This window comes from Pteropus alecto, unplaced genomic scaffold (genome assembly GCF_000325575.1).
Source record: "Pteropus alecto unplaced genomic scaffold, ASM32557v1 scaffold388, whole genome shotgun sequence".
Lineage (NCBI taxonomy): Eukaryota > Metazoa > Chordata > Mammalia > Chiroptera > Pteropodidae > Pteropus > Pteropus alecto.
Genome location: NW_006441398.1, coordinates 1,029,182 through 1,037,771, shown reverse-complemented (window position 1 = coordinate 1,037,771; position 8,590 = coordinate 1,029,182). Strand labels below are relative to the sequence as shown.

At 44.4% G+C, this 8,590-nt stretch overlaps 1 protein-coding gene across 9 annotated transcripts in view; it reads left to right on the top strand.

The window, feature by feature from the left end:
• Window positions 1–6,991: 6,991 nt before the first annotated feature.
• The window catches only part of RFX1 (regulatory factor X1), a 31,957-nt gene continuing 30,358 nt past the window's right edge, over window positions 6,992–8,590 (top strand). For 6 of the 9 annotated variants that reach the window (XM_025051620.1, XM_025051619.1, XM_025051617.1 and 3 more), the window contains exon 1: window positions 6,993–8,363. The gene's annotated coding sequence lies outside the window, so the exon portion shown is untranslated. Of the gene's footprint in view, window positions 8,364–8,590 lie in introns of all 9 variants that reach the window. The other 3 variants (XM_025051614.1, XM_025051613.1, XM_025051624.1) reach the window with 2 other exon arrangements.

Below are 8,590 nucleotides of genomic sequence, written 5' to 3'. Positions count from 1 at the left end.
GCATTACTTTTTTCTTTTAATATTGAGGTATAATTCATATAAAATAAAATTAACAATTTAAAAAGTTGCGTGTACTTTACATGCACACACTTGTTCATAGCAGCACTATTCACAATAGTCAAAAAGCAGAAACAACCCAAATGTCCACCAACAGATGAATGGATAAACAAAAGGTGGGCCATCCATACAGTGGAATATTACTGAACCATAAAAGGGAACGAAGTTCTGACACATGTTACAATGTGGATGAAACTTGGAAACACGATGTTGAATGAAAGAAGCCAGAAAAAATAGGCCACGGGTTGCATGATCCCATTGATATGAAAAGTCCAGAACAGGCAAATCCATAGAGACAGAAAGCAGACTAGTGGTTGCCAGGGGCTGGGGGAGGGAGGAATGGTGAGTAATTGCTACTGGGTATCCCTATGGGGTAATGAAGATGTTTTGAAAATAGAGGTTATGGTTGCACAACATTGTGAAATACTTAATGCCACTGAATCGTTCACTTTAATATGGTTAATTTTATGTTATATGAATTTCAGCTCAATTTGAAAAAACGACAACAGGGCCTCTGGTGATATGCAGGGTCGAGGTCAAATCCTATCTCTGCCTCTTTCCCGCTGTGTGACCTTGAGCAAGTCACTTAACCTCTCTGTGCCTTGGTTTCCTCACTTGTGAAACAGGGAGGATTCGATGACCACGTCAAATTCACAAAACAGTCCATGGCGCCCAGTAAGTGCTGCTTAAATGTTATTTCTACTTGCCACGTTCCCTTTGGATTGGAACTTTATTCCTTTGTCCTTTTCTCCATGACAGACTCCTGGCCTCGGTTGCCCCCTGTGGGTGTCTCAGGCCAAGGGCAGCACTCCAGAAGGCAGGAGTCATATCTGATTGTACTGCTTTGAAAGGGCTGATAAATAATATGCTCTCCCCGCTCGCCTCTTCTCTCAGCAACTCCTTAGGGACGCACCCTTCTTCCCTTTCCTCTGTATTCCTAACACCTGGCCCAGGGGCTGACGAAGAACAAACGTGTCAGACAATTTCTACTGCCTGACTGTCTGACTTTAACTGACCGGCCCAGAACCAGAAGTCTCTTTTGTGCCTCACATAGAATTGGAGTTTTGAGCCCAATACAGCTGGGTTTGAATTCTGGTTCCTGTGTGACCTCAAGCAAGGTGCTGCACCTCTCTGAGTTCATTGGGTAGATGGAGATAATAAGCGAATACACTTCATGGGGCTGTCTGGGGTCTTTGGGGAGATTCTGTAAAGTATTCGACACCCGGCATAGCACAGTAAATGCAGTGGATTGATTGGTGACCTGCAGAAGGATAGGTTCGAGTCATACCCCTGGGACCTGTGAATGCGATCTTATTAGGAAAAAGGGTCTTTGTAGATATAATTAAGGATTTTGAGATGAGGTCATCCTGGATTATCTGGGTGGACCCTAATTTCAATGACAACTGTTGAAGACACAGAAGGGACAAAGCCATGTGAAGACAGAGGCAGAGATTGGAGTCAAGTGGCCAAAAAAGCCAAGTCATGACCGGAGCTGTCAGAAGCTAGAAGAGACAAGGAAGGATCCCCCTCCTAGAGCTCTCGGAGGGAGCACGGCCCTGCTGGCATTTTCGTTTTGGACTTCTGGCTTCCAGAACCGTGAAAGAATAAATTTCCATTTCTGTAAGCTACCCAGCTTGTGGCAAATCTGTTACAGCAGCCGAAGGAAACTAATACATAAGAATTAGGAAATGTCGTATGTTACCCATATTATTATTATTTTATTATCATTGTTATTTGGGCCGGCACAAATATGCACCCAAATCTCACCAATTCCGAATAAGGCCTCTCTCCCCAAACTTCTTAACTAATTTATTTTTGAATAGTTAATACATTCAGGTGTGTCAAGAAACAAAAAGTGTGAGGACATTTACACTGTAGAATCTCCCTCCTCAGTCTCAGTTCCTCTTCTTTTTCCCTCAGGTAATTTTTTGAGTATCTTTCCAGAATTTCTGTGTATATTTACAAACAAATATGAATACAGGTACTTAACCCTCTGCCCCTGCCACACACCTGCTTTTATATTAAAAGTACCATTAAATTTATTTTTGTGGTGGTAAATAGACATAACATAAAATATATCACTTTAGCCATTTATAAGTGCGCTTTTCAGAGGTATTAGCACATTCACATTGTCACGCAACCATCCCACCATCCATCTGAAGAGATTTTTCAACTTCCCAGACTGAAACTGTGTTCCCATATCCTCCCTTCTTTCAGTTGCTGGTAACCACCATTCTTTTTACCTATGGATTTTGCCTAGTCTAGGTACTTTGTGTAAATAGAATTATACAGTCTTTTTCCTTGCATGTCTAGCTTCTTGCACTTTGCATAATGTTTCGGGGTTCACCTGTGTTGTAGCATGAGTCAGAATTGCAATTCAAGATAGCGTGTTTTATACTCTTCTGAACCTTGTCTATTTCTTTTCACTTGATAAATGCTAGAGATTTCAAACTCCCTTTATGCATCTTACCAAACTCCCTTACCAAACTCCCTTTATGCATCTTTGTTATTTTTCTACAGCTGCATAACGATCTGCTGTGTCGATGCCCCATCATTAAATTCACTCCCAAAGACCGATATTTTTCATATTTGTTCTTAGGCTAACATGGCGGTGAAGAACCTTGTACAACTGTCATTTCATACATAGGCAAGTGTGTCTGTAGAGAAATCCCTCAAAGTGAGATTTCTGGCTCAAAGACCATGTGCATTTATAATCTTTACGGATATTCCCTAACTTCTCCCCTTGGGGATCAGATTAATTCACACTCCCTCCAGCAATGGATAAGGTTCCTGCTTCTCCACAGCCTCACCAACAGAATGTGTATCAACCTTTGGACTTCAGCCAACATGACAGGTGAAAAATGGTATTTCAGAATAAATTTGCATTTCCCTCACCAAAAGCAAGGCAGAGCATATTTTCACATGTTTAAGAGCTATTTATAGTTTTCTCTTTCCTCTCTAGTCACCTTCTTGCCCGTTATTCTTTTGAGTTGTTGATCTTTTTTCTTCTTGATCTCTAATTCTTTATATATTAAAGTGATTTATCATCTGGTTAGGAAATGAGTTGTAAATATTTTTCCCAGTTTGTCATTTCTCCAAATTTTTGATTTAACGACCATGAACATATATTGAGAATTTGATACATGTCTATTTTTGTGCTAGGCGTTTTAACCACACTCTCTAATTTCAACCTTACTGATAAAATTTTTTCTCTGACGACTATAGTATGCATCTCTGAAAAAGGACATTTTTCTATATAATCATAAAACTTTTCACACCTAATGAAATATACAATCATTCTTCAGTATCATCTTACCCCAAGTACATATTTAAATTTCCTTGAGTCTCCGAAATGACTTTTAGTGTTGGTTTAGAGCAGCACTGGCCAATAGAACTTTTTCTGATGACAGGAATGTTCTATATCTGTGCTTTCCAATGTGGTAGCCACTAGCTACATAGGGCTGTTGAGTGTTCAGAATGTGTCCAGTGCGGGTGAGGAATTGAATTGTTCATTGTATTTTATTTTAGTTACTTTTAGTTTTAATAGCTACATGGAAAATTACAAGTCAATATCCCTGATAAACATAGATGCAAAAATCCTCAATAAAATATTAGCAAACTGAATTCAACAGCACATTAGAAGGATTATACACCACCATCAAGTAGGATTTATTCCAGGGGTGTGAAGATGGTTCGACATTCATAAATCAATGTGAAACATCACATTAACAAAATGAAGGATAAAAATCATATTATTGTCTCAAAAGATACAGAAAAATCATTTGACAAAATCCAACATTCTTTCATGATAAAACCTCTCGACAAACTGGGTACAGAGGGAGTGTACCTAAACATAATAAAGACCATATATGACAAGCCCACAGTAAAATACACTCAACAGTAAAATACACTCAACAGTAAAATGCTAAAAGCTTTTCATCTAAGATCAGGAACAAACGAAGATTCCCACTTACACCACTTTTATTCAACATAGTATTGGAAGTCCTAGCCAGATCAACTAGGCAAGAAAAAGAAATAAAAGGCATCCTTTTCCTCCCAAAATAGCTACATGGGACTAGCAGCTACCATATCTGACATTACATTCCATTTTACCCATGGATATATCTGCACAGTGTTTATATAGCAAATACACATAGTTTTTCTTTTATCCTATTATGTACATGGTTTGAAAAGTTTGTTCAAAGAACCAGCCTACTAATCATTCACTATACCTCATGTAGAATAAGCAGAAATGCATCAGCTTTATGATAAAATGCCAGCCTAACAGAAGGACATCTTGTTTGCATTGCAATAGACCGAGTGTCAGATTCTAATTTTGTTACTCACTGGCACATTAGGGGATAGTTTTTAATTCATTTTTTTTCTTCCTTTTAACAAAACTCTGTGGAGACCTCTTCATCTTGTCACGAGTTAAGAGCAAGGTTGCCTTATTTTCGAGTGCTATAGTGTCCGAGTTTCACCCCATCAACACTACATTTTTAAAGAGCTACTTTGTTGCCTTCTCTGTTGATTGGCGTAATATTCTGCATCATGCGGCCTTCTTATTTCACTTTTCTAGTCCCCTAGGAATAGACACCTGTATTGCTTCCAATGTCCCACCTCAATGAACAATCTTATATGGTACAAAACTTTCAATGAATAGAAAAACTTGGAACAGAACTGCCAAGTCATAGTTCTCTCAATTTATTGGGAAGCCAGTAACTGACTTAAACAAGACAGAATACATATTTGTCTCTGCTGGTGGACGGCCTGGGTACTCTGGGTCCTTCTGTCAGCTGCTCCACTCTCCTCTAGGGCAGTATCTCCAGGGACATTTGACTGTGCGTGGAAACATCTTTAGTTATCACACCTGGTGGCGAGGGGTTGTGCCACTGACATTTGGAGGATGGTGGCCAGGTATGCTGCTCAATATCCTGCAATGCACAGGACAGCCCTCCTGCCCCATGACCAGGAGTTATTTAGACTCAAACGTCAACAGTGCTGCCTGATCTAGAATGGTCTTCACTCTTTTTCTTCATGACTGACTGGTTAAGAGAGACTGGAACAGTTGTGCATTCTACCCTCTGGATTTGTCTGTTGCTTCCTGATGCTGTCATTTGTTTCCAGATCCCTTCCATTTCCTGTCAACTGAATGTTAGTTTGAGAGACTTGATCAGAGCCAAGTTTAACATTTTGGCAAGATATATCTTAAGGGAAGCTGTGAACTTCCTTTTGCATCACACTGAGAGACCCATGAAGCCCTCGGTCCCTCTACTGTGATACTGAGCTTCATTAAAACTGACACTGGTGACATTCTGGCCCCTGTGGCAAAGTCCATTCCCCTACACCCAGTGAGCCCTCTGGTGCCTTGTACATATCTTGTTCCCCATTATTCTCTCACCTGATGCTTTATAATGCCCATGATGATCAGTGCCTCAATCTATTATTTCATTGGCTTTTGCAAAACGGTAATTTTTCTAATTCTCTCATTACTTCTACATTTTTTTTTTTTAAAGCTAGCATTCTTCTTGGACTGTTTGGTGACTGTAAAACACAGCTACTACTGGGAAGACAAAGCCATGCTTAATTCCTTACTTTTAATTGCCAGTGTTTCCAGGAAGGAGTTGATGGAGAGATGCTTTCAAAAGTATAATAAATCTGTATGTTTTAAACTTTCGAATTCAGATTTAACATACATAAAGCGCACAGATCTAGAGTGGAAAGCTCGGGAAAATTTTATACTTATATACCAGTGCAACAACCATCAGATAAAAATAAAGATCATTTCTAGCCCTACGCTGCCTTCCCTGCCATGAAAACTTACAATGAATATTTGCGATTGAAGAAATAATTTCCAGGCATGGCAGTGCCACCTTGGGGTTTATAGACTCGGGAAGGTGAGGAAATGGGTAAGAGGTGATACAATTTCTAGGTCCCCCCTCCTACATGGCTGGCCCTAGGACTGGACTGTCGCACAGCAGCAGCTACAGGGGCTGAGTGACTTGCTTTGCCAACTGGGATGGATCCTGGGCACCTCCTGCCTGAAAGACTCATTAATTCTGGGGTGGGGACTTGTCAGAACTGGGGCTCAGCTGGCATTTTCAGGCAGAGTGGGGCTGCTGCTGCTTCTCCTCTTCCACTGTGGGGCACACCCAGGGGAAGCAAAGCACACTAGAAAGTCCTAGAAAAGCAGTCATTCTGTCTGGACTCTGCTGCCTCCAGCTGTGTGGCCCTGGGGGAGCTACTTCCCTCTCTGAGCCTCTGTTTGTTGACCTGTCATGTGACGGGAATATTCTACTTTGCCAGGTGTTGGATTTCATCTGGCTACCTTAACTCTCTGACTCACCTCCTGGTGCTTTCCTCTTTGCTTATTCTACTCCAGCCAGATGTTTGTTCCTAACCCCTAGGCCTTGGCTTCTGCAGTTCCCACATCAGTTTTGGGGAGCTTGCATCTTCTCACAACCCAGACTCAGTTCTCATGACCCCATCTCAGGTAACATGGCATCATATCACTCTTCCTGAACACCCTCTAATGTTGCTCCTACAGCCCTTATAAACCTATTTTTTATGTATTAATTGAACTGATAATTCTGTCTCCCCTAGTAGAATGGAAAGTCTAAGGACTTGTCTGTTTATTTCACTTTTACAGCCTGGGTCTTGCACAGAAGTGTAATGTTGGTTGAACCAGGAAACAAGTTCAGAGAGATGAAGCCATTGTTTCATTGTCACACAGCAGAACTGGAATTCGAACTTTGGGCTCTAAGACTGCTTTTTCCTTCCTCCTGTCTCTGGTAGGGACTGGGGCACGAAATTTAACGGGGTGTCTAAAAACCGTCAAGATTATTGTTTGAAAAAATCAAAATCAATGCAAAAATATGATCAAAAATATATCTTTTTTTAAGTACAAAAGACAAGCTCTGACTCTGCACTTGCATGACTCATTTCACCCTAATCTCAGTCTTGGCGGTTCATCATGGATTTTTTCCATTAATTTTGATATTTAAAAAATACTACATTAGAATATTTATCTTGATGATTGAGTTGTTGCGCCCGAGGCGCTCAACCTTTCATCTTTCTTCTCCCCTGTGGAAACTGAGGCATGGAGGACCGGAAGAGAGGGAGGAGGGCGGTGCGGAGTCCTGCCTGCCGAGCAGCCTGAACTCCCTCGGGAGGGGCCGAGCGCTGACCTTAGCTTATCGCCCTCGGCGGAAGCAGCTAATTAAGTCCTTCGCCTGTGGGAGACCTTTCCCAGGGCGCCCCGCGCCGCCTGCCGGGCTGAGATAGTCGCGGTCCTCCGGGTGCAGTGACCTTTACCGACTCCAAGGGGCAGAGAGATAGAAGACTCGGCGGCCGTGTGTTCAACTAGGTCTGGGCGGAGGTGGCGAGACGGGGGTTGCTTGGATGCTGGGACCTGGTATCAAACCCCGCCTCGGCTCCCCACGTACAACCTATCATCATAGGGCGATGGGGGTAGGGGAAGAGCGCCCCGTGACGTCATCGAACCCCGAGCCCAGCCTCCGCCACTGATGTCACAGATGAGCAGCGGTGCGTGGCCGCATTCCTCCCGTGACGTCAGCGCTCGAGGCCAAGAACTGGCTAACGAGGAAGAAAGAAGTTGAAGGAAGAGATCTTTTCCTTTCTCGTCCTTTATATTTGGTAAAGAACTTATAATACGCAGGAGCGGACTACCACTCCCAGAAGGCCTTGCGTGCTGCGTATGCGCAAAGCCTCCAGTTAGGGAGCGCGGCAAATCTTTGGGGCAGACTGAAGTCCCTTTAGTCGAACCAGAAGGCAGGTTTTATAGCCGCAAACCAATCCCGACCTCACAGACCCAACCCCTTTATTCTTAGCCCGCTGCTTCCTTGCGGGAGTGACGGGCTCCGCTGCCTTTAATGGTTCAGTTTCGTTTGATGGACATTCCTACTGATGAATCAGAGTGCCAGGAATTCAAGGGGGTGTTGAAAAGCGTGCCTTGGGACCAATGGCTTAGCGGCAGGGCCTAGCACCATCCAATCACTTCTCCCGGAGCCGCCAATCACCCTGGGCCCCGCCCCGGCCCGTGACGTAAGTAGGGTGGGTAGCAACAGTTGCCCCGGTGAGGGAAACGGAGGCGCCATAGCCACGGTAGTCGTGGCGACCAAGCAACCCGGCAACGCGAGTCAACAACAACAACCGCCCGGCCGACCCCCACCCCTACCCCCACCCCGGCCCGGCCCGGGGTCCCCGGCACGTTCCGTCCCACTCCCAACATCGCCTCCGAGACCTCTGGAAAGCCCTTCTGCGGACAGAAGTGGGGAGAAGCCGAGGTAACAGGGGCGGCCCCGGGGTTGCTGGCCGGGCCGGGGAGGGCGGCCGAGCCCGGGCGGTCGGTGTCTCTGTAATCATAGTTCGGGGGGAAGGGGCAGGCGGTCAAAATGGCGGCGGCGACTGTCGGGGCTGTGGGGGAGGGGGCCGGGGCCCGGCTGGGACGACACCACCCGCCTCGGGCCCCGCGGCCCGGCCCCCGCGAGGGGCGGGCGCTAGCAGGCCATCG